The sequence below is a fragment of the Alligator mississippiensis genome, chromosome 1 (genome assembly GCF_030867095.1).
Source record: "Alligator mississippiensis isolate rAllMis1 chromosome 1, rAllMis1, whole genome shotgun sequence".
In the NCBI taxonomy this organism is placed as follows: domain Eukaryota; kingdom Metazoa; phylum Chordata; order Crocodylia; family Alligatoridae; genus Alligator; species Alligator mississippiensis.
In genome coordinates, this window is record NC_081824.1 from 68,631,500 (window position 1) to 68,657,418 (window position 25,919).

Sequence of the window (25,919 nt, forward strand, 5' to 3'; positions counted from 1 at the left end):
GAGGAAGCAGCAAAGCTGTCCTAAATCAGGCTATCCTGTTACCCAGACACTTCCTGTTACAGGTCAACAGTTTATATATGGGAAGTGGAGGGTCAACTGACCCCAGCTGGCCACTCTGCTCACTGGGAATGGGCAGAGGGTTAGGCTCTACTGGAGGTTTCACACTAGCTTTGACCAGCCTGGGTAATCAGTTGTAGTGGGGCAGGCCCACATGAGTGGCTGTGTTGGGCAGGCCAAGGCCCCAGACTCAAGTCTGTGGCTTGACAACTGATCTTGTTTGAACCACAGAGACTAAAGGACTACAGAAATTCCAAAGTCTTCTGGAAGACAACAGCATTTCATCTATAGGACAAGAAAGTGAGGATCTTGTGAATTATCCTCATTATATACCATGAATATGCTGGTCTCCAAATGGCCCCATATTTGCCTTTACCCAACCAGAATTCCTTGTATTTGGGACATCCAATGCTGAGTGAAGACAAAGGAAAATGAATTTGAATGACAATGGCAGATAACAAGGACTGATATATATATATATATATATATATATATATATATATATATATATATATACAGGCCAGGAAATGTAATGAATTCCTCCACATCTACATTGATGCAGTATTATAGGCCAAGGAAATCTTCCTGTCAGCTTCATCAAAGCTGTCAAATCCCATCCTAAGTGAGTATCTGGTAACTACTTCATGAATCCTGAGTGCCTACAACCTGAATTATAACCAAGCAGTGTAAAGGCCTATCATACTATTTTGCTGAAAAAATCATGTGCATTCAAGATCATGTCTTCAGACAGCATGCATCTCCTCCAGCTGTGCTGATCAACCAACAACCCATCTGTATTCTTTGGGTTTAGTAGAGTCCTGGACACAGAGGGCACAACCAGATGAGCGTGCACGTGTGGTATGCAGTGCTGCGGACCTATCTGTAGTGCCGCGCATGGCAATCACTGCATATGCAGGTGTTCCCCATGTTAATTTGCAGTGTGAGGGTTTTTTTGACACTGGGAGACCCCAGTGTCAAAAAAAACAGCACTTAAAAAAGGTGGGGTGGTGCATGTGGCATTAGCACGCTGCCCAAAACTGGAGTCTGGCTGGGTGGATCCATGCTCCAGCTGCTGGCCAGGCTCTCTGCTCCCAGATCACCACGGCTGGAGACCCCCAGGGCCCCAGGTACGGCTGCTGGGGCCAGCCCAGAGGGTTAGGTCCCAGCCTCCACTTCCCTACCCAGGGCAACGTGTTGTTCGGCAGAGCACGGGTGTTCCCTGGGGACAAGTAGCAGAGACACATATTGTATTGCTGCTGTTTATTCCCAGGGAAATGCATACTTCCACTCATGGGGTTGCACCCAGAAAAGGAGTCTTGATCTAAGATTTCTTAATTTGACTCATAGAACTGGAAGAGATGCCACCCGAGCATTTCTGGGCTGCTGAAATTTCAATTCGCCACCCGAGATTTCTTAATTTGACTCACATAACTGGAGGAGATGCCACCCGAGCAAGGCAGGTGACACGTGCCTAGGTAAGAAACAGGGGTCCGGATAGTCTTCCTAACCGGGGGGGGGGGGCAAGCATAGCTATGCAAGGCCTTAAATGCCTGTATACCAATGCTTGGAGTATGGGGAACAAACAGGAGGAACTCGCCCTCAGAATAGCCAGTTCAAACCCAGACATAGTGGGGCTTACAGAAACGTGGTGGGATTCATCCCACGACTAGGCAGTTAGCATTAGTGGCTATAGGCTCTACAGGCGGGATAGAGAAGGAAGGAAAGGGGGGGGTGTGGCGCTCTATGTCAAAGAGCAATACACATCTTCTGCCAGCAAAATGGGGTCAGAGGAGGGGCAAGCTGAGGTGCTCTGGGTCAAGATACAAGGGGGTCGTGGGGAGAGGGATTTAACGGTGGGGGGTCTACTACAGACCCCCCAACCAAGGGGAGGAGCTGGACCGGGACTTCTCGGGCCAACTTGCAGAGGCACTTAAGGCAAGACATGTAGTTGTCATGGGTGATCTAAATTACCCGGACATCTGCTGGGAGGAGCAGTCAGCCAGGTCAGACCGTTCTAGGAGGTTCCTGGCTGAGATACAGGACCTCCACTTAACCCAGGAGGTGCACAGTCCCACCAGAGGAAATGTCCTGTTGGACCTGGTCCTGGCCACAGGCGATGATCTGGTAAGAGGGCTCCAGGTCCTGGACCACCTGGGTGATAGCGATCATCGCTTGCTGGAATTCATCATCCAGCACAGGGTGTCAAGGGCCTACAGCAAGGCGGTAGCCCTAGGCTTCAAGAAGGCCAACTTCAAGGAGTTGAGGAGATTGGTGGGAGAGGCGCTGGGGTTCTTGAGGGCAGGGGAACTCAGTGCCCAAGATGAGTGGTCATTCCTTAAGGAGACGATACTCAGGGCCCAAGAGGTGACAATCCCAACAAGAAGCAAGGGGGGCAAGAGTGCCCAAAAGCCTCCCTGGCTCACCAAGGAAGTCCGGGAATGCCTGGTTGCCAAAAAGATGGCGTACACCCGGTGGAAGTGGGGGGCTATCTCCAAAGAAGAGTATACCTTCACTGCTCGGGCCTGTAGGGGGGCTTTTAGGAAAGCTAAGGTGGACATAGAGCTAGGACTAGCATCCAAGATCAAGGATAATAAAAAGTCCTTTTTCAAATATATAGGGAGGATGAAGAAGGCACCGGGAAATGTGGGGCCCCTGCAAGATACGCTGGGCAATCTGGTAGTCATGCCAGAAGAGAAGGCAGACATCTTTAACAAATTCTTCACCTCCGTTTTCTTGTGCAGGGACCGGGACTCCCCCACCGTGATTCAAGACGGACTCGAGGGGAACGCCCCAAGACCTAAGGTTGAGGGGGACCGGGTTAGAGTGCTTCTGGAGGGGCTGGACATGTTCAAGTCAGCAGGTCCAGATGCTCTCCACCCCAGGCTGTTGAGGAAGCTAGCAGGGGTTATTGCAGGGCCCTTGGCACGGCTTTACGAGTGCTCATGGTGCTCGGGACAGGTGCCAGATGATTGGAAGATAGCCAATGTGGTCCCCATCTTTAAGGAAGGGAGGAGGGAGGACCTGGGCAACTATAGGCCAGTCAGTCTTACTTCAATTCTGGGGAAACTCTTTGAGAAGATCATCAAGGAGCACATCTGTGATGGGACGGCATCAGGGGTGATGCTGAGGAGCAACCAGCATGGTTTCATTAGGGGCAGGTCATGTTAGACCAACCTGATTGCCTTTTACGATCAGGTCACAAAAGCATTGGATGCAGATGTCGCCGTGGATGTAGTCTTTCTGGACTTCAGCAAGGCCTTTGACACTGTCTCCCACCCCATCCTTGTTAAAAAACTAGGCGACTGTGGCATCGATGCCTACACGGTCAGATGGATTGCTAATTGGCTAAAGGGTCGTACTCAGAGGGTGGTGGTGGACGGGTCATATTTGACCTGGGGGGAAGTGGGTAGCGGAGTCCCCCAGGGCTCGGTCTTTGGGCCCGCACTGTTCAATTTCTTTATTAGCGATTTGGATGATGGGGTGAAAAGCAACCTGTTCAAATTCACTGATGATACCAAAATTTGGGGTGAGGTGGGCACGCTAGTAGGGAGGGAAAGACTGCAGAAAGACCTGGATAGGTTGCAAGGGTGGGCTGACAAAAACAGGATGCGTTTCAATATGGACAAGTGCAGGGTGCTGCACTTGGGCAGTAGTAACCGGCAACACACTTATAAGATGGGAAACTCCCTTCTTGAGAGCACAGAGGCAGAAAGGGATCTTGGAGTCATCATTGACTCCAAGATGAACATGGGCAATGCGAGGTCACGGTCGGCAGGGCTAACTGGACCCTATCGTGCATCCACAGGTGCATCTCAAGTAGGGCCAAGGAGGTGATCCTCCCCCTCTACACGATACTGGTCAGGCCGCAGCTGGAGTACTGTGTCCAGTTCTGGGCACCCCACTTCAAGAGGGATGTGGACAACATTGAGAGGGTCCAGAGGAGGGCCACCCGCATGATCCAGGGACAGCAGGGCAGACCCTACAATGAGAGGCTGTGGGACCTGAACCTGTTCAGCCTTCACAAGAGAAGGCTGAGGGGGGACCTTGTGACCGTCTATAAACTCACTAGGGGGGACCAGAAGGGTTTGGGGGAGACCTTGTTTCCCCCAGCACCCCCCAGGATAACAAGAAATAACAGCCACAAGTTGCTGGAGAGTAGGTTCAGATTAGACATCCGTAGGAACTACTTCACAGTTAGGGAGGCTAGGATCTGGAACCAACTTCCAAGGGAAGTGGTGCTGGCTCCTACTCTGGGGGTCTTTAAGAAGCCGCTCGATGCCTACATGGCTGGGGTCACTCGAGCCCAGTTTCTCTCCTGCCCAGGCAGGGGGTCGGACTTGAAGATCTACAAGGTCCCTTCCAACCCTACTTCTATGATTCTATGAACTCTTGGCTTGTGAAATGGAGTCAGATTGAATGGATACTCTCTTGATGTAAGTAGCCAGCGCATCCTTCAGAGAAGGAATCTTCCCTTTCCCCCTTCTATCATGTAATAGTCCAACCACGCATTGCCCACATCTCATTCACAAACTTGCTCATAGAAGAACAAGCCAAAGACAAACAACAGCCTCTTTACCTAAAGCTAACACATACTGAGATCAGGACACAGAACTGAAACTTCTTTAGTAGCACTATTGGATGAGCTCCTGCTACCAAGGAAGAGAAGGCTGACATCCATTTTCATCCTCTTGAACTTCTCTGTAACACTTGATTTTATTGACTATGTTGTCTCACTTGGGAAGCGGCAGAAACTGTGGTAATGTGTTAGACTCATTTGAGGCCTTCCTGGAGGTATATATCCAGGAAACTGCATATCCATCGCTAGATTCTTCACTTGTAGAATCCCACAAGGATCAGTTTTCTTTCCAATCACGTTCAATGTCTACATGCAGTTACCAAGTGAATATGGCAGATGCTACAGGGTCATGGGCCAGCAATATGCATATGCAACTCCTTTAAAAATTACTTTTTAGATACAAAATAAGGTACAGTTACAATTCACTTAATACCAGCCAGATTAGAAAAGAAGCAAGAGATTTATTTACAGTCTGACTTTTTATTACTACACCCCACAAGCAAAAGAGCAAATACTTATTTCTATGCTTATCTAGCAATCTACAACAGCATAACATATTATAGATTCTCACCTATACCAGCTGGGGAGACTAGGAGGTGACATGCAGACTGATAGATTTTCAGAGTTCTCCAATTTTCCCTCCAATCTACACCCTATTTTTTATAGCTGGTTTATTCTAATAATCTAATAAACATTCTATGATTAGCTTTATTCAAATTTATTTGTGTCACTGAACTTTTTGGAGCTGGACTGAACTAGTTTTCTTAGTAACTGGGAAGGGGTCAATTAGATAGGATTAATGTCTCATGAAAGTTAGAGTTTTGGAAGGGAAGATTTCTTATTTCCATCCCTCATCATCATGGAATGCTGCTTGCCATCATTCTGTTTTGTTTTTATCTTGGTTTATGGTCTTCACTGCCATAGCTACTGTGTTTTTATAACTTATTTAAGAAACTTGACAGAAATATATCTATTATAGCAAATATGTGCATCATATTTTTCATTACATCAATCACTACTACTAACATATTTAAGTTAAAGCTATGATATAGAATATTCAGATGATTTATTTCAAGGCCTTCTTTTATTCTATCTTCTTTCAGGCCTTTTGCTCTGTTTTATTTAATTTGGTTTAGCTGGATATGTCTTCATATTTTCTCTCATACCATATGCCCCCAAATAAGAACCTTACCTTGTTTTTCCAGGAAGGCAAGATGTAGAAAAAAAGATTTTCCCAGATTCATGGCCAACTGGATGCAGCAGCTCATTTGCCCTGAACCATCTCAGTTGCTGCTTCAGGCACAAGTGTTAACCCTCTCAAAGCTGCTAGAGAACTGATAACAGCTTTTGGCTGTTCAGCCAGTAGCTACTCCCAATTCCTTTGAAGCTGTGAAAAAGTTAACTCTGAACTCCCCGCCCTAGATGTAGCAGCCATTTTAGCAGCTATCAGAGCACACAGTGTCTGCCTGGTTCTATTCCTCCGTGCCTCTATTTCAGTAAAGAAAATTCAGCTCCACCACTTAAGATACGCACACAGTTTTGGAGGGCTGATTTTTTGTGGAGGTAGGTGCATGTGATATGTGAATAAATATAGCGATTGCTTTCTTTCCTTTGCTGACCAACCTAGTTGTCACATTGACAAAGGCTCAGTTTGTGGTCACTCAGAAACAGACTTTTGGGCTCTCCTGCTTTAGCTACACTTCTGTAGCTTACATAGGCCTCTTGAAAATGTCCAGGGCTGGGCAACCAGTGATTATACATTTTCATCTCATCGTATTCAGTTAACAATAGCACATCATCTTTTTAGTAAAATTCTGACTAGCTACACATAATTTAGTTCTTCTCATCATAAGATAAAACATCAAGTTACTGCAACTGTTACCTTTAACTACTAATAATGCTTTCCAAAGAGCAATTACCTGTCCTTGGCCTGGCCAAATATTTGTGACTTTGACCAGCAGACTCGATTCTGTTTTCCTATGTTACTGCTTATTGCTTATGTAACCCGGGTAGTACTCCAAGATGTACCCCCTCTCCAACTGAAGGGATCAGAGCAGGTGCACGAGCACTGTAGGAGGTGTAGGGACCCTCCTTCTCCTATAGAGCAGAGCCAGATCACCAATGGAGACTTAACCATCTACTTTTTAATGAGAAAACCAGTAGTGGGAACGTAACATGTATAAACCAGGGAGTATAGGGGACACTACAATGCCCCGAGGAGGTAGGATTCAATAAAGGTTAGGTATTTACATTCGTAGACATATTCATCCAGTTGACAAAAGATGGGTTTAACAAAATATAAAACACAAACAGCACAACAAACAATACTGGTTGGCAAAATAGAAAATGCACAAAATAGAAAATGTCAAACAACAAGAAATATAGAGCCTAGGTACCTGGAGGGGGGGAAAAGGGAAAACACAATGGCCTCCTTTCCACTGCAACAAAAAATTCTCCCAGTCACTTCACTTACCCAGACTCAACCCAGCTGGGACTTGAATTCAGATCACCCACATGGTAGGCAGAAATTCTATCACACAGCCACCAGTGCTGGTATTACTTTGAGCTGATAGGGGTTTTGACCTTCCAGGAGCCCCGGCCTCACATCAAGCTTCCTGGTCTCTTGCTGGGGGAGCTGGAAGCAGAGCTGAGAACCTCTCAGATCACTGCTCAGCTTCTTGCTGGAGCTGAGGACCTCTTCTGCGGGCTGCAGTCTCTTGTAGGGGTATCCTGGGAGCAGGTAGGGAGCATATATTATTCATAACTTAGACTTATACTAGGTCCACAGTCTGCACTTTTCATTGTTGTTTTTCAGTCACTGACCATGTCTGAGACCTACAACCTGAGCACAACTATCCACATTTACATCTCCTCTCAAGGGGACCACAGCAATGTAATATATTTGGGCAAAGTTTACAGCCGTTGGAAAACTAGGAAACTAGCACAGAACACTGTAGCATGTCTCCTCTGCTACACAGGCCACCAAACATGAAACCTGTCTTGGTTCATCAAAATTGTCCTTTGTCTCTGTAATAGGGGACCATCCACAGCCTCTGTTCCAGAGGAAAAAAAAGAAAGAAAAACCACTTATGGGGATGCAGAGCTGGCTAGCCATGCTCTTGCCAGGTGGTGTCAGAAATGCCTCTGGGAAGACAGGGGATTCCCTGGCCCTACACAGAGGCTCTCCCCAGGAACCAATGCTGATTGGCTGAGAAACCGGAAGTCCTGGTTGAAAATCGGCTGTGACACTGTTTCCCCAGGAGGGGAGTCAGAGACAGTAGTAGGAATCTGTTGTGCATCTGTGTTGGGGCATGGGGAAGAGCTAAAGGCTTGGGAGACTGAGGAGAGAAAAGCACCTGGAGCCAGAGGAAGATCAGCAGGGTGAGTTCATGCGATGACTGGCTAGTGGCAGTGAGATTTTGGGAGCTTATAAAGAGGAAGAGAGTTGGAAGCATCTTTGGTTATCTGCAGGGGGTCAGGCCTCAGCAGGGAGAGGTCTGTGTACATCAGATTGATCGAAGCCCTAAGCAGGGGGGATGAAGATTGATCTGGTCCCTCTAAGGGTCCAAACTAAAAAGGGGATGGATAGACGAAGTACAACATACTCCCTGCTCAGCATCCAGGATCTCTAAGATGACATCATGCCTCTGAGGTGAAGACTGGTTGAGAACCTTGCTTCTCAGGAGGAATGGAACTCTGTTCAGTAATGGTAAAACTTTCCCACGAGGGCAACAGAACTTTTTCAAAGGCTGGTTTAAGCCTGCAAAATGAACTCCCCCCAGGCACCAAGGACTTTAACAAACCTCACCACCTTCTACTCCAAGGGCCAGAAATATTTATATATTTTATTTTTTACTTTGTCTTCTCTAACATAAAAGCATAGCAACATGTATACTAAGGCAAAGATATGTGGTGATAAAATGGAGGAATTAGAACCACTGGTGCAGGACATTTAACTGGATAATATAGAATTAAAAGACACATGGTAGAATAGGCTGTCGTAAGTGGAACACAGGCATTGAAGGATTTACATTGGTCAGGAAAGACAGAAATAAAGGTAAAGATGATAGGGTACTCAATATGAATGACATGAGAGACTGTGAAGAAATAAGAAATGATATAATGGATAAAATAAAACTGGTTTGTGCCAAAAACTCTTTGGGGAAACTCTGTAAAAGAAGTGCTGCTGGGATATTTAAGGGGTCTGTTCTATGTCTTTAGCTTTGGTTATGTATGCAGATCTCTGAAATGTTATTAGAAAAATAAATTCAACTGCTAATTGTGTCATAATGGGAGATTTTCCAGATATAAACTGGAAAGTAATTGTTACTAGCAAGACACACATTTCTGTCTGTGATAGCTGATGGCTTTCTTCACCAAATGGTTACTGAATCAATAAGAGGGGATCCTATTTTAGATGTGGGTTTGGTAATTAATGAGGATGTTATAGAAGAGTTAGTAATAGAATATAATATTGATATTGGTGATTATGAGTTGATTCAGTTTAAGTTACATGGAAGGATAAACAAAAACAGTCTGTAACGAAGACTTCTTAATTCAAAGGAGAAGACTGAGAAGTTACAGAAACTAATTAGTAAATTAACTGAACTGAAGAGCTTAAAAAGATATGAATATAGAGAAGTCCTGGAAGCTGTTTAAGTCAAAGGTTGAGAATCTATTTGGAATTTGCATCGCAAATAGAGGAAGAAACTGGTAGGAAAAGTCTGCTGACCTAAGTTGATGAATGACTGCTTCAGAAAAAGATGTTGAGAGGAAGCAGAGAGCATAAAAGGAATTAAAAAAAGGAATAAAAAAAGCACTGATCAGTAAATTAAGCTAAATCATGGAGAACAGTAATTATAGGGACAGAGTTAGAATTGCCAAAAGAAAAGAAGAAGTGGAGTTCCTATCCAATGAGAATTGGGTCAAGATGAAAGATAACTTGATATTACTCAAAACTAAGTTTTTAATAATGCTGATGGTGCATATCAAAATAGTATGACCAATGGGAATTAATCTACCAAACGGAAATTACACAATTTGTGCTGGAGTATTTCTTCACATTAATTGAATGTGTATATGCATCCTCTGTGTAGAACAGGTGCAGAGGATTGGATGCACTAGGATGTAGAGGAATACAGATTGTTTCATGAGAGGAGATTAAAAGAGCTTCATGTGCTTAGCTTGATACATTTATGAAAGAGAGAGATTATAGGATAGGGACATTTATGGAGCATGTAATAGTTGGCTTTGGGCATTTGGTATCCTCATGAGGTGGCTGAAGGGACACTTGATCTCTGTATCAGTTGCTTGCAAATATGAAGGTGTTTGGTGATCCTGCTTCAGGACTTCTGCAGGTGCCAGGAAGAAATAATAATGAAATTAATATATATATATATTAATTAGTTGCCTTCTGGTTTTCCAGACTTTAAATGAGATTATGCCTTTAAGCTTTCTGTATACATCCAAGAATTAGAAATGTACTTTATAAAAATCAAAAGCTGAGGCTCCTATATTCTGTCTTAATTCCAAAGTCTGGCATTGCAAAAATCCCCACCAAGAACCACAAGATTTGACAACATTGTATACATAAAAGAGTGTGTGCTCCACAAGAGGGGCCCAGCTGCTTCTTCTGTTCACTCCTAGCACTCGGTTTACATTTTCAGGGTGCATATGTAATGATCAGAGATGAATCATTTTTTTAAGAAATAAAAGTTGATGTGGGATTCAGAGTCTGTCTCTGTTAACTCCATGGTCCAATATGATCTACTTCCAGTGCATAAGTAGATATACTATAAGGGAAAAATAATGAATTCCCCATATTCAGTTTTATAGTGTGAAATCAAGGTACAAAATAGAGACTGAAGGATTCACATTTGAATACCCTCACTGAAGTGGAGAGATACAGACAGAAAGAGTTCTCTTGGATACATTTCTAGCTCTTGGCTATTTTCACGTTCCTACCATGGGAAGCTGAAACAAGAGATTTAGTCTACTGCCAAGTAACAGTTATTGCAATGCTACATATTTTTGTACTGAGCACCCCTTACCAGAGGGGTGGCCAACCCACAGCCCAGGCAGCCTCTGTGTATGGCATGCAGCAGATTGGGGAGGGGAAAGGAAGCATAGGGGCAGATACGGCAGGGAACAGAAAGCAAAGTAGCAGACTGAACAGGGGAAAGGGATCAGTCATTCAGGGAGTGTGAGGGGCTAATCTGGGGCACACATGCCAAAAAAGGTTGTTCCCTATTGCCCTAACACATTTAATTTGACACTGAAAGAAAAATAACTCAGTTATTGACGTGCAAAGCATTGTTGTTCACATTAAAATTGGAGATGTGTTTCACTATGTTCTCATGGCTTTTGTAAGCAGAACATGTTCTCTCCTTTTATTTACAAATAATTATTTTTGAACTAAACAACTACAATACTATTAAAATTTCCAGGCTGACTACAGTACTCTCAGACAGAATGACTTCTCCTGGTCACATCCAAGATAATCATGTGGAAGAAAACCTTTAGTTAATCTGATCTGCGTCAATGGACATCTAAATAAAATGTGGATTTCAGTGGTTCCCTTAGTGAGTGTAAATTCTGCCCATGCAGATCAGATTGCTTAATTGGGGTCTAAAATGCAGTGCCTCATGCAGTGGCTGCTCCAGTGGTTTTGGAATCACGCTGGATGCAGTACCTGTGGACACTACATGCAGCACTGGTCACAGACAAGCTGGAGCAGGTACTGTGTGCAGGGTATGTCCTGGAGTGTCTTGGGGTGGGCACCATATGCAGCACAATTCCTAGAGTGGTCAGAGCAGCTGCCGCATGTGTCCTGTATCCCAGGCCCTGCCTGTTGGGGCCAGTCTGTGTCAGTTCAGACACAGGGGCAGCACTGGGGGCTGGATAAAAGAGCTATGCAGATCACATGCAGCCTGTGGGTCATACTGACTCCTCTGAATTACATGGTACAACTCCATTGTTTGAACTGTCAACCTAATGGACTGCCAGCATCTATTCCCTTCCTGTGGATTCACAATCAGCTGAATGCATTTGATGTCACTTAAGCTGTGGCAGATTCATGCCCCAGGCATGGCCATGAAGCCCCCTAGTGGCCATGTGACCCCTGCCTGGCTTAGTCTCTATTATAGCCCCTCCCTTAATTGTTCTCCTGCCATGCCTTGTTCTTACTAGAAGTAAAATAAGCTCTAAGGTCTGGGGAAGCTGCCCCCAGACCTTAGAGTGAGACTTCGTTCACTTGCAGTACTCCTCGGTCCCTCTTGGACCCTCAGCCACCTTTGATTTGATCCTTAAGCTCAATAGTCCCTCTCAGCTGGCCTGCATCCCTGCAGGGTACCTGTAGCTTCAAAGAACTACATGCGTATCTCTGCCCCTCCCGGAAACTCATAGCCTTAAGGGCTCAATGCGTGGCACTGTTTCTTCCCGTAGCCCATGTCCCAAGCCTCACAGGTATTCTCTCTCTTCAAGATTAATTATTTGTATACTTGGCCCCTTTGGGCCTTTGGACTCCCTGGTCCTCTATGTAGTCTCTCTTTGAGCTCTCAGACCTCCAGTCCCACAAGCACCCTATACCAGGGGGCACTCTCGGGCTGGGGCTCACATCAGCCCACCCACCTGATTAGTGCAGTCTGCTCCATCTCTCCTGCCACAACTTGATGTTCTCTGATACATGAACCGGGAGGCTGTCCATTCACTGTCCTAATGGCAGGGGGTGCTATCCATGGCTCTATGCCTACCCTATATTGTGGCCCATGCCTCGCAGATGGCATCCAGGTTATTATTGTTCCCCAGCTTCAGGATAGGTCAAATTCAAGCCACTGTTGTCCTCTAACACACTCACGCTCACTCTGCCCCCCCGTCTCACAGGGGCCTCTTGCACTTTGCCCCTCAGTGGGCCACTCTCAACTGCTCTGCTCCCTTGAGTGACCCATTTTGGGCCATCAGGCTTTACTACTCTCACTCTGGTACTTCTTCAGTTCACTCATGATCCCCTACTCTACAAGACATTTCCTTATGCTGAATACTGGGCTGCTTTTGTCCCCAGCCCCTCACTGGGCAACTTGTTCCTGTTCTCATTTATGGGGGTTGGTCCATGTACTGCCCTGCAAGCTGCACTTGCAGCCCTACTAAGTACACCCCCAATGCAGCCTTCAGGCCTCCCTTAGCATCCCTACTCTGCACCACACATGCACAATTCTTTGAGTGCCTCTTTGCACCCTACCCTGTGCAGGCCTCCACATCAACACTACCCTCTCTGGGGCCTCCAGGGTCTTACACCCCTCCTGGGCTCAGGTGCCTCTCTATAGGTGTGCCTGCCCTGCCTCCCCCCTCCCCCCTGCTCTCACAATCACTTACCAACTGGTTAAGGCACCCCTACCTGCCTTTCACCAGGGAGGTAACTGGTGTGGTATTTCTTGGGGGCTGTCCCATCACAGACAGTCTCACCAGACCACCCTTCCCTAGCAGGGTGCAGTGTCAAGTAATGCCCAGGGCCAGGAGCCTCCTGTCATCCCCATAGCTCCTGCCCTTAACTCCAAGATGTTCCAGGAGCAGTTCAGCCAGATGTTACCTCCTAGGCTGCTAGCAGCAAACTGCTGCCTCCAGCCCTGAGAGCTGGGCTCTAAAATGGCCACCCTCATCAAGCACCTGCCAGTTGCCTGCTCCCAGCCCTTAAAGTGGCAGACACCAAAGGTATACTGCCACACACTCCATCCTCCAGGCTCTTGGACCCCCGGTCCTGCACACAGTCCCTCCTTCAGGCTCTCGGACCCTGTAGTTGGGCTTAACCCACTCGGGGCTCGTAGACCCTCTGGTCTGGGTCTCAGCCTTTCCTAAGCTGTTGGACCTCTTATTGGGTCCCACTATCAGTCTGAGGGCTCCTGGATTACTAGCCCACTGCAGGGCTCAAGGCTAAACAATCAGTGTAACTTAAATAAATAAGAAGCATCTCAGCCTTCTGGCAGGTACCTCAAACCCTCTAGGGACTTAACATAAACAAAGGCCACTTGCCTGCAAGAGTCTAGTCTTTCTCAACCCAGGGAACTTGCCTCAGTTCCCAGGCCTGCAGAGTCATTCAGCCAAATCCAGGTCTCTGTAGGAGCCCTGCTTCCCTACAACCAGGAGCTCCCCACTTCGTGGTTGCTGGGGAGAGACTTACTGAGTAAACTACTGCACAGTAAGAGATTTTGGGTAGGTGTCTACACATGCAGAAACCTGGCATTAAATTGAATGCCAGATCTCTCCAGCCTTGCCATGTGCCCCATGTGCACTGGGGAGAGCTACAGCCTCCAGCCCCAGCTGCCAATACTTGGCTGCCATGTCTAAAGCCAGACCCAGTTGCCAGCACTTGGCAGCCATCTTCAAAACACAGCCCCACTTTGTGCTCTCTGGGAAGCCAGTTCCTGTGCTCAGAGGAGCAGCATGGCACACACAGAGGCAGCACATGACAACTGAGTTTGGGTCCCCTCTGTGTTCCAGAGCTATGGCTTCCCCAGTCTCTAGCCCTGGCAGTGAGGAAGAAGGTCCCTCCCTTCCTGCTGGCTGCCTTGATAATCCTGCTGGCCCACTGCACTCATCGTCGCCTGGTTCATAGCTGTCTCTCTCTGCCTGGCTCCCATACATGCAGTGACTGCCTGCCTGCCTGCTGCACACCCTCCCAGGGCCCCCACCACTGTGAAGCTTCTGCCACCAGTGACACTGATGAGGGGCTCCAGGAGGCAACCACTGGGGCTGCCATTGCTCTCCTGGGCCTCCAGCCCCACTGCCTCTGTGCCTGCTGCACCAGCTGGGCCTGGTGGCAGCATCTGGTGCAAAAGGACTGGGATGATGAGCAGTGGGTTGATACTTTCAGCTGACATGGGCCACCTTTACTGACTTGCTCCATCAGCTCTGGCCCCTCCTGGAGCACCAGGACACTGGCATGTGCCTGGCCCTCTCCACCAACAGTCGCCTGGCCCTAGTGCTGCTCACGCTGCCCATGCCTGCCAGCCTCCAGTATGTGGACCACTTGTTTGGTGTGGGCAAGGCCACTGCTAGGGAGGCTATCCTGGACGTGTATGGGGTCCTCCAGAATGTCCTGGTGGACACTGTCCTCTGTGTCTGTGACCCCCAGGTGGTGGGACAGGGTTCCATTTACTGGGGTTTCCCCAGTGTATTGGGGTCCTGGATGGGATTCACATACCGGTGACCTGCCCACCCCATAGAGACTAGCCCTATTATAGCCACAGGGGGTTCCACTCCATGGTCCTGCAGGTCGTCGAGGACCACCAGGGGACCTTCACAAATGTCAACACTGGCTGGGCAGGCAGCACCCACAATGCCCATGTGTTCAGGAACTCTGGGCTGGCCATGCTAGTGGAGAGCAGGTGCTTTGTGCCAGCTGTGAAGGACCTGCAGCTGAGCACCATCATCATCCCACTCCTGCTCATTGGGGACCCTGATAAGACCCTATGCTGGGCACCTGGACCCCTGCCAGGTCCACTTTAATCAGTGCTTGGGCTGGACCCACACCCTCATTGAGCATGCCTTTGACCTCCTCAAAGGCTGCTGATGCTCCCTCACTGCCTGCCTTTAAGTGGCCGAAAACAATCTCCCCAGGGTCATCATTGCAGTTTGCGTGCTGCACAATATCTGTGAGACCTGGGTAAGAGTTGTTCCAGGAGGCCTGGGCAGAAGAGGTGTGCTGAGCAGAGGTGACCTGGTGGCAGAAGCATAAGCTATGACAGCAGCAGCAGAAACAAGTCCCCCTCTCCAAGGCCCCAGGTGAAGTGCACACCTGCCAGCAGGGACCAGGATACCACATGTCGGAAGCTCTCACTGACCACATCATGAAGCACTCCCACTGTAGCCCACCTGCCCTACTGCCTACAGACTCCCTACCCCCAGCACCACTCTCATGCCAGGCACATGTTCAAAGAAAAAATCATTATTCACCTCACAACACACACTTCATTCCTCCCCTCTCCCCCCTCAACACACAGAGCCCCCTCGCCCCTCCCTTCCCAACACATGGAGACCCACTCTCCCCCCCTCTCAACCAACAGAACCCCCTCCTCCTCCCTCCCCATCAAACAGAGCCCCTTCACCACCCTCCCCACCCATCAACAATAAAAACCATCTTCCCTGATATACTAGAATCCACATGGTTGTGTCCCAGAGTGGGGGGCCCTGGGATAGGGGTTGTGAGGTCCTGGCCTTGGGCTGTTCCCCCATGGATCCAGGGGCTGTGGCGAGCGTGATGGGCAGGGGGCTTGCCCAGGCGTGATGGCAGCCAGTGCTACTCTGGGGCAGATGGCTCCCCCTCCAGCTGCCTGAGTCCAGGGCCAGCAGGGCCACTGTCCTGTTGTGGTGCTGCTCTGGACAATTCAGGCTCCATGCCTTCTTGGAGGCAGGGCAAGCAGCAGGCCTGGGCCCATTTGGGTGGTGGTGACCTGGAGTGGGGGCCAGGCCAGGGGCTCCCTGTGGGCAGGAGGCATCAGAGGACCTTCTTCCAGGCCCAGGCAGGGGCCTGCTGTGGGGCAGCAAGGAAGTGCCAGGGGCCCAGTGGGGCTAGGAATGGGGGCTGGGCAGTGGGAGGCATGCACATGACTGCCAGGCCCAGGACAGTGTCCGGGGACCAGTGGTCACCTTCCATGGCCTACACTGCCCAGGCCTGGATGACATTCTGCTCCTGCATGATCTTCAGGCACTCCCTCTCCAGGGCCAGGGGCTTGGCCTGGTACTCCCACTCTGCCCAGTCCTACATCTCCTCCTGGGTGGTCTCCCCAGCAATATCTTCCACCCCTCCTGGTGGGCCAGGTCCTTCTCCCACCAGGCCTGAGCCCACTCCCCCTGCTCCTTGGTCACCACCACCAGTCGCTGAAGCAGGAGGGTCTGGTCCTGCATGCACTACTGGTGCAGCCAGCGCATGCAGAGGGTTCCAGTGCTGGACGGTGGTGACCCTGATCTGGCATCCCTGCTGGGGCCTGTGGCCTTTTCCCCAAGTCCAGATGCTGCCCCTGCAGAGGCAAGAGACAGTAGCCTTTTATGGGAGATTGCAACATTTCAGAGATAAGATGCTCTGCACCAGGGGTTGTGTGGTGTCCAGCCACAGACCAGGGGTTGGCCATGCATGGGTGTCCAGGGACCATGGAAGTGTGACCTGGCAGGCCCAGGCCCAGGTGGCTGCCAGCCAAGTCCCCCATCCCCACTCACTCCCACTGGTTGCTGGCTGCAGGCAGCCTGCCTCCCTCGCCCCCTGTCCCCTTCCTAGAGTGGGACAGGCCAGGCTTCTGGGAGCAGCTGCTGCTACAGCTCCAGATCCCACTCCCCAACTCCTCCTCCTGAAAGCCAACCACTCTGCTGCACTGCTATCTAGTCCACAACACTCGGGCTTGGAGTGCTCAGGGCTCCTGGACAACTGGGATGAGGAGCTGGTTGTGCCCCTGCCTTCTCTTCTGGGGAGGCACCATGGAACCAGCCCCGCATAGCACCACCAGTGTGCCCCAAGCATACCCCTGTTGTGTGTGCCCCAGGTGGTGCATGATAAGCTGTTTGTGCAGGCTGAAGGGTGCCCAAGCCACTACACCCTGCTACTGATAATCCTCCTGGTGCCCCAGGCCCACCTGTATACCTGGTTTGGGGCCCTGAGCTATGATGGCACAGAGGGCAAGCCTGGGCTGCCCCACAACCTCTGCTGCCACGTGGAGGGCTACCTGTGACAGCAGTACACACATAGGCAGTGGAAGGGGGGAACTAATTGGGCTTATTCCCCGACAAACATGGGGCATTGGTAGGGCTGCAAGGCAGCCTGGCCATGAGCTTCTGGTGCAGCAAGGGTGGGGAAGGAGTGGGACTGGGGCAGGGGCTGGAAGAAGGGCAGGCACTGCACATCTGGGGTAGGGCGCAGGACTGAGACATGAGTGGCTATAGGTGGAAGGAGAAATGTATTTGGTGGTGGGAACAGAGTGTGTGCGCACATGTGCACACATGCAGTCCCCCCCAGGTGGGAAAGTCTGTGGGGGAAGGGGGCATGTGCCTCCAGATCTGCACAGGGCAGGGCAGGCTGCTGTTGTGGGCTGGGGCCAGGGCTGCCCTGGACTGTTCCCAGTGGAAGGGGGAGGAGGGGTGGCGTGGGGCTGGGATGGGATGGGAAGAGGACAGTGCAGCCTCTGCTCCAGCCCACAGTGGCACCCTGCACTGCCCCACACAGATCCAGAGGCACATGCCCCAACATTTGTTCCCAGGATGTGGGCAGCGGCAGGAACCATCACCCCCTCCCCACATGTCCTGAAAAGCAAGGACCACTCGGGGTGGGGTGGGGAAGGTGCAGGGGTCCAGGGGGCTCCATCCCCTCTGGTCTGGTGGTGCGGGGCTGGGGCTGGAGTGGGGAAGCAGCCGAGACTGGTACAGGGCTAATAATGACACCAGGTGAGGTGGAAGGAGTGGCTGCATGGGTGCAGTGGGCTCTAGTCCCAAACCCGATCCTGGGCCTGACTTGGCTCCACTCCCTCCCAATCCCTGCCTGGTCCCAGGCCCACTCCCTCTCCCCCACATGGCCCTTTTCCTTTCCCCCGCCCCTTCCCCCATAGACTTTCCCGCTGGGGGGGAGTGTGCATCTGCACATGTGTGCACACACTTAGTTCCCACCACCAAATATTTTTTTGCCTCCATCTGTGGCTACACATCCCTGCCCCCTGCTGCCAAGGAGGACATTGCCACTGACATTGATGTCTTCCTCAGGGTGTGAGACGCCCATGGCTGCCTAGCTGTGGGGGCACGGGCTGCTCAATAAAGTTTTGAACTATGTCTCCCCTCTCTGCATGCTGGTGGGGAGGGGGGGTGGTACCTGGGGCCAGGGAAGTATGGGTGGATTGGGCCAGGAGGGGGTGCAGGGGCCAGGGACAGAGACAGGGGCTGGGGACTAGGTGGGGATTAGGAGGGTCCTCTGCCCAATGCAGAGCTTACCATGTGTCTGGGCCTGGTGAGACTGGTGGCTCATCACAGGCCTCCCTGTGGGTGACAGTGTCTGGCTGCATGCAGTGTCCATGGCCCATGAAGTGCAGTGGGCCAGCACCCGGTCCAAAGCTTCCCAGGGAGGAGCTGGCACTGCTGATGGTTGGTGTTAATATGGCTGGCCATTCCTCATGGTAGGGTCTGGGGCTACACAGCTGCTGAGGCAACAGCTGGCCAGGGCTCCCTGAGTTGCTACTGGATAGAGCATCTGGGTGTGCTGGGTTTGGCAGAGCAGGCACTGCATGCCCTAGAGCACCACAAGGTCACCAATCCTCCAGGCTGCAGTGGGGCCCTGGGTGGATGGCATGTGTGTGCACAAGTGGGCGAGACTGGGTCTAGATGGAGAGGATGCAGATGACATGCTGCTGCATCCTGTACTAGCTCTCTGAGCCCTGCATGGCTATCCCTGTGTTGCCAGCCCTGGGTAGCTGGCAGCAGCGCCCCATGCAGGGTCACGGCAAGGGACTGGGAGCCATGCAGCTGAGGTTATGCCCTGCAGCACCTGCAGTTACAGGGCAGGCTTCTGGGGGTGTGCAGCAGGGAGGTGGCCCTGGGGGCTGGCAGGCCTGACAACTGGTTCAGCAAGCTGCAAACTGCAGCCAGCAGCCACACTCTCCCCAGCCACCAACTGCACGCTCACCTGCCAGCAGCTGAAGGCTGAGTAGCCAGCAGCCCCAGTCTCCCTAGGCAACAACCACAGCCTCAGCTGCTGCACTGTGGTGCTGGGAGACAGGTACAACTATACTGCGGGCTGTCCAGGGGGGCATGTGGCCTACAGTTCCTTCAGGCTGCTGTAGTGTATACCCCAGGGCACAAATTGGCTGGAGGCTCTTATAGCTTGCAGCTAGGGGCTGCTACAGATGCATCCCAGCCCTGGGTGAGGAGAGGCTCCCAGCCAGGAGCCCTAGGGCTGGGCTCAGGCTGGTCCCCTAATGGCAGGACAGACCTGGCAGCAAACTTAGTGTTGGGTTGCGTATACATGTGCACTACTGTGCATTAACTAACTGAGCTTAAATTTGCAAGTAGCAGATTTAGGCATGATTAGCCATTTTTACTGGGCAGTAAGGGCGTGCACATGTAGACACTCACTTGTACTGCGCAGTAAATTAGACTAATCCTTAGTAACATGTTTTGTGTAGAAGCTCCACTTACTGGTACAGGCTCCAGCCTGAGCTCCATAGCTCCAGCCTGAGCCCTCTTCTGGTCAGCTGAGTCCTTTATTAGCTCCCGCTGCCACTTGCAAGCAGCCTTGCAGGCTGCTTGTGCCGTTAAAGGAGAAGGCACACCGCAGTGCCTTGCTACATAAGCCATTCAGATAACCAGAGTTTTTCTATATAAAAAGTGCTCAGCAATGGTGATCTGATATTGTCTAATGTATTGGACTGTTGTTTCAAAAAAAAAAATCTATAACAAAAGAATCTCGATTGTGCATTTGTAACGTTATAGAGCATTAAATAATTTTTTGGAAAGTGAAAGTAAAATCAAGACTATTAACTAATAGAGGGTTTGTGAAATGAATGTTTAGATTTGTTTTGGGAGCCCTATTGAACTTCCAAAGTACAATTATATTTTCATAGCTTGTTCAGCTTAAACAGTAATTTGGATTCAGTGGGACTTTAATTTGCTCACAAATTGTTTGCTCATCATTTGATATTAGATTGCTTAGTAATACATTACTCTCTGCTGTTTTCAAAATAAGATGTTACAATTCAATGTGCAGTGACAAGAAATACTTTATCAAGTGGGTTTTCTCCTGTCACTAAGACTGAGGAAAAAAGAATAAAAAAACCCCAAACAAATTAATCATTCTAGGCAGTAAGAAACTGTGCTCATTCTCTTCTCACCTATCTAGAGGAGGACGGTCTATAGAGTTTTTCTGTTTAAACAGTTGCCATTTTAATTATCAAAAATCCTTTAATCATAAAGATATACAGGTTCCCTACTGGTAGAACAGTGAGGAAGTAGACTAGCCTGCCTAGGGTTGTTATGAAATCTCCTTCATTGGAGGTTTTCAATAGGAGGCTGGATAAACATTGGAACTGGATGATTTAAGAGTAGCATTATGTACAGGGAGGCTCTGAGCTCAGATATAGGAACATGCCCTGTTTTGATTAATCAGATGAGGCAAGCCTGGAACTTGATTAAATTAGTCACATGATGTAAGAAAAAGCTTGAGGGAGTACCTTTTTTCTAGCTGTTTACGGAGCTAGAAAAATCAATGGAATCTTTGTCAATCATAAGATTGATCAGAGTTCCTCAGAAATTCTCATCAACTGCTCAGTGCTTCCCTTGGACTTGAGAAAACTTGTAGCTAACTTGATACTTTCAAGATCATTGGAGCACCACTTTATGGACAGTTTTATAAGGCTGTTTGAAAGCAATTCCGGTGTCCAGTAGGTGATCTCTTAGCTAATACGTCTATTTTCACTGAAGAGAGGAAACACAATGTAGTGGAACAGACATGAGATAACAGTATAACCAACTCACACGATGAGGATGATCCAGCAAATTGTATGCCTATCAGGCTTATATAAATCCTAGACAAAATATTGGAACAGCTGATAGAAGACTTGATTAAAAAAGAATTAAAGTCATTAAATAATGAATGCCAATCAACATGGGTTAACGGAAAATAGATCATGTCAAACTAATTTGATATCTTTTTGTGGCAAAAATTTAAGTATGGATGAAAAAAGTAACAGTAGCTGTAATTACTGAGGCCTCTACAATCATTTCACTTGGTACAACATGACCTTTTGATTTAAAACTAGACAGATAAAAAGCCAACATGGCCAACTTTTAGGTCTCAACCCATAATTGAAAGTGAAGAGTCCTCATCATGAAGGTGTATTTCTAGTAGGATCCCACAGTTATCATGTCTTTGCACTGTGCTATTTTTACCAATGACATGGAAGAAAACATAAAATCATTACTGACAAAGTTTGAAGATGACACAAAGATTGGGATAGTGGTACATAATGAAGATGGCTCACTATTAGAGAGCAATATGGCTTGCTTGGTAAGCTGAATACAAGGACATATTATATATGTTTAATATAATTGTAAAAAGCCTAAGAAAGAAGGAAGATCATATTTACAGGAGGGAGACTCTATCCTGAGAAGTCGTGACCTGAAAGAAGACTTGATGGTATCGCTGTGCTTAATGGGCTGAACATAAGTTCCCAATATGACAAGGGCTAATGTGATATTTGGATGTATAAACAGAAAAATATTGACTTGAAGGAGGGAGGGTATATGGCCTCTTTATTTTTCCTGGTTGCAACCACTACTGGAATGCTGTGTCCAGCCCTGGGGAGGAAACGATGGGTTATACATGCATGAATAGCTCCATTTAACAGAGAGAGAGAGAGAGAGAGAGCGAGCTACAGAATTAGCAGAACTTTTCTAAGAGATAGTGGGTGCATCTACACATGTACTTAACTGCAAAGTAGGTTAATTAGCTGTGGAGTAAAGCAACACTGTCTACATGCGCAATGCTATTAAGTCTCAGTAAACTAATTAACGCTGCTATACGATACTACTGTAGGGCACAGCACTATCTTACCCCTGGGTAATTAACTGCGATTAAATGCATGTGTAGATGCTGACTGTAGGCATACATTGCACCCAGACAGCCCAACCAGCAGGGGGTCAAACTCCTGCCTGCTGCCTAGCCACACAGCTCCACACTTTCAGCACCCTTGTGCCCCAGCCAGCCCCTCTGCCGCCCAACACCACCAACCAGAGCCTGGGACTGACTGCCCATTCCTCTTGCCAGCTCCACCCTGGCTCAAATTCTTGCTGTCCCAGGTGTGGCCAGCACTTGTCCACACTTGTGGGACCTGATGCCCAAGGTCAGACAGCAGCTGGCACAGGCCCGGGGGTCAGGAGAGGGGTCTGGAGGCCTGCCCGGGACAGCCAAGGAGTCATCCCTGCCACATGGCTCTGCCACAAGCAGGAGGCTAGGCCCCTGCTCATGTGGCTGACCAGGTGCAGATTTGTGCCTGATGTCAGTGTCTACGCATGTGCTACTGAGCAGTAGCTAACACACCATTAATCTAGTACCTGTATTTTTTGGTACTAGCAAACTGTGCATTAGTCTAATTTACTGCACAGCAAGTCCCATGCTTGTGTAGATGGTGTCACTTTACTGCACATTTGATTAGTCTAATGTGCAGTATAGTGTCTTGTGTAGCAGTGCACATTGTATCACATCACAGACTTGTGGACACATTTAAATGATGCGACTCACCTGCTAATTATGACTTTTTAGGCCAAGGAATGCTACAAATTGCAATGGGAGAGGGGCAGGGGACGGATGAGTCTAAGTAGTCCCTGTTAACAAACTCTCCCTTGGCATCCAATCCCGTGAGATGCAGGCCTATTTGTTGTGTGAAGGGTGGTGGACCCAGGCCCATAAGCCTCCCTCAATCAGGGAGGTCACTGGAAGTGCAACAACTGATTCTGGAGGACAGCAAAAGAGAAAATACAGGCATGAGTGTGGGTCAAAGGTTAAGACTGAGTGTTCCTATTGGGGATATGGAGCAGAGTATAGTTGCTAAAGCCTGCTGCTCCTCAAATGAGTCCACAGACCTGTGGCCTAACCCAGTATGGCATATCTTATGTTAGTACTAAGAGTTTTTTAAAGCTAGCCAAGAACAAGACAGACAGGAAATGGCAATTTTTAACAGCTCTTCATTTACCAAAATCTGAACTACCATATTTTAAGGTGTGTAAGTTGAGCTTTGAAGCCCAATTTTTAACTCCTAAAATTCAATCTCAACTTATACACTGTATTGCTGTCCTCTGCGAGCAGCACTGGGCTCAATATTCAGCTGGCACGGCCAAGGCAACACTGCTCACAGGTCACTGAGCCTGGCCCCGTCCCCTGCCAGCGGTGCTGCAGCTTGTGTCCACTCATTGGGTGCCCAGCCCACACTGAGGATGTGCAGGGGCTGGTATAGCTTAACCCCATATTTCTGATCCAAAAAGTTAGGTTGATTCTGTGGCAGGGCACTGTAGGTGCCTGCCACTTTAAGGGCCTGAGACAAGCTGCCAGCAGGTGCCTGATTGAGGCAGCCATTTTAAATCCCCGGCTGCCTTTATAACTGCATCAGTTCCCTGCTGGCAGGGGAGGCAGTAACATTGCTTGGCTGCTGGTATCATCTTGGAGGTAAGGGAGGAGCTGTAGGGGATGGTTTGGAGGCTTCTGGTCCTAAGCGTGACCTAAAACTGCATCTTGCTGGGAGTGGGTGGCTTGGTGGGGCTCTCAGTGGCGTGGGAGCCCCCAGGAAATGCCAGGCCAGTTACCACCCTGGTGAAAGGCGAGTAGGGGCACCTTAACCCCAGCCCTTACCATTGGGTGGGTAGAAAGCAACACCAGCTGCTAAGCATGATGACCTACTGCTACGGGGGGGGAGTGAGAGTCCCTGTGAGACCCTGGAACACCAGTCATGATGTGTGCAAGGGATATTACACCATGGGAGGTGTAGAGGCCAGGTAAGCTTCAGGAAGTGCCTGAACCAATTGGAGAGAGACCCCACAGGGCCAGACATGCTCCCTGGAGCACCTGAGCTGGGAATGGGGAACCTCACTCCAATAAATGCAAGCAGGAAGTGAAGAATCCCGCTGAGGGATTTGACTGGTCAATGTTGGGGCCAGGACCCGAGAGTCAAAAGGGCCAGGGGCCCACTGCAAGGGATGCCCTTGACAGGCGGGTGGCGTGCCCAGAGGCAGGTGGGGAGCTAGCTGCAGCTAGCCCAGGAGAGCCCCACCTTGCCACAGACTCATACACCAGATCTATGAAATTCTGAACTTTTTGGATCAGAAAAATGGGGTTGACTTGGATACTGTGTCAACTTACACACCACAAAATATGGTAATTTTTATGGGGAAAAAAAACTCACTTCCCTGCCCCAAGAACTCTTCCCCTGCTAAACTTGAGTTCACGATACAAACAATGGGATACCAGAGATCTTTAAAAATGATCAGAATAATTGTCATGAAAAACATTAGGCAACCTATAAAATGTTGGTTGCTAGTTTTTCTCCCTAATGAAAATGTGAATAAAATATTGAAGATGTGACTTAAAATATGCATAAAATAGCCAGATTTTTCCATCAAACAGTTTAAATTACTTTTGATCATTCCCTAGATCCCACTGAGGTGGGGCTGTTAGCTTTACCTACATGTTTTCCAAACTTCCATTTTGCTGGATTCAAAGGGATCTGTAAATTGTCTCTTCCTTTGTCTTTAATAAACACACAGAATGTGAAGGAAAGCTTCGTTTTTAGTAGTTCATCCTGAATTTTGAACTGGAAGAAATATTTTCAATATTTTTAAACTTCAAACTGGAGTTTGGTGTTTAAACTTCACGTATACCTTTCATTAGCACCACGTCAGCAGAGCTTGTAAACCCAAGTGCTAGCAGTAGGAAAATGGATCCTTTGAGTTCTAGGTTCTGGAATTTGGGGTTTATGATATTTATAGACTCCTCAGGTTTTCCTGGAGGAATTTATATATAATACCTGAAATGTCACCTCTGTTTTTCATTCATGAGTTGTCCATAGTGAGATTAGTCTTCATTATTCAGTCTGATCATTTGAATTTACACCTGAATTTACAGCATTACACCTGAATGTATAATTAACCACTCACCCTGGAACTTATGTATAATCATCATCATGCATCTATTCCTTATTCTTTGCTTACACAATACAGTGTTGTATTGTATATTTAAAGCCCCTGCTAGACATTACATATATTGCTCAATTTACTGGTCAACTACACAATAAATTGAGAGAGGCCATTTGTGCAAAGTAATCATCATGCAATTAACTGGTTAATCCCACAATAAGTTTAAACCAGCTACATGTACGAAGTAATTATCATACCATCAAAATGAGTATGCAGCTATAAAAAGAGCCAAATTTAGTGCTTGAAAAGAAAGTTAGCAGTTGAAAACAGGTAACATCTCTGTAGTTTGGTTCTCTCCAGCTTTAATGTGCTTGTGTAGCAGGGCCTTAAAGGCTATGTCTAGATTGGCCTTCATTGTGCAGACTATTCAATGATCATATGTGCCCCAAAGACCTTGCATTCAATCATGGACAAAGCTTTAGCTAGCTTGATTTCTAGCAGAAGAAGTTAGGTTACTGTGGGCACGTCTACATGACATGAGATGTTTACTGCAGAGTTGCTTAATTAGTCTCTGCATCTACATGTGCAGACCTAGTACACTAATAAATGCTGTTGTAGGGTAGTACTTGTAAACACAAGTACT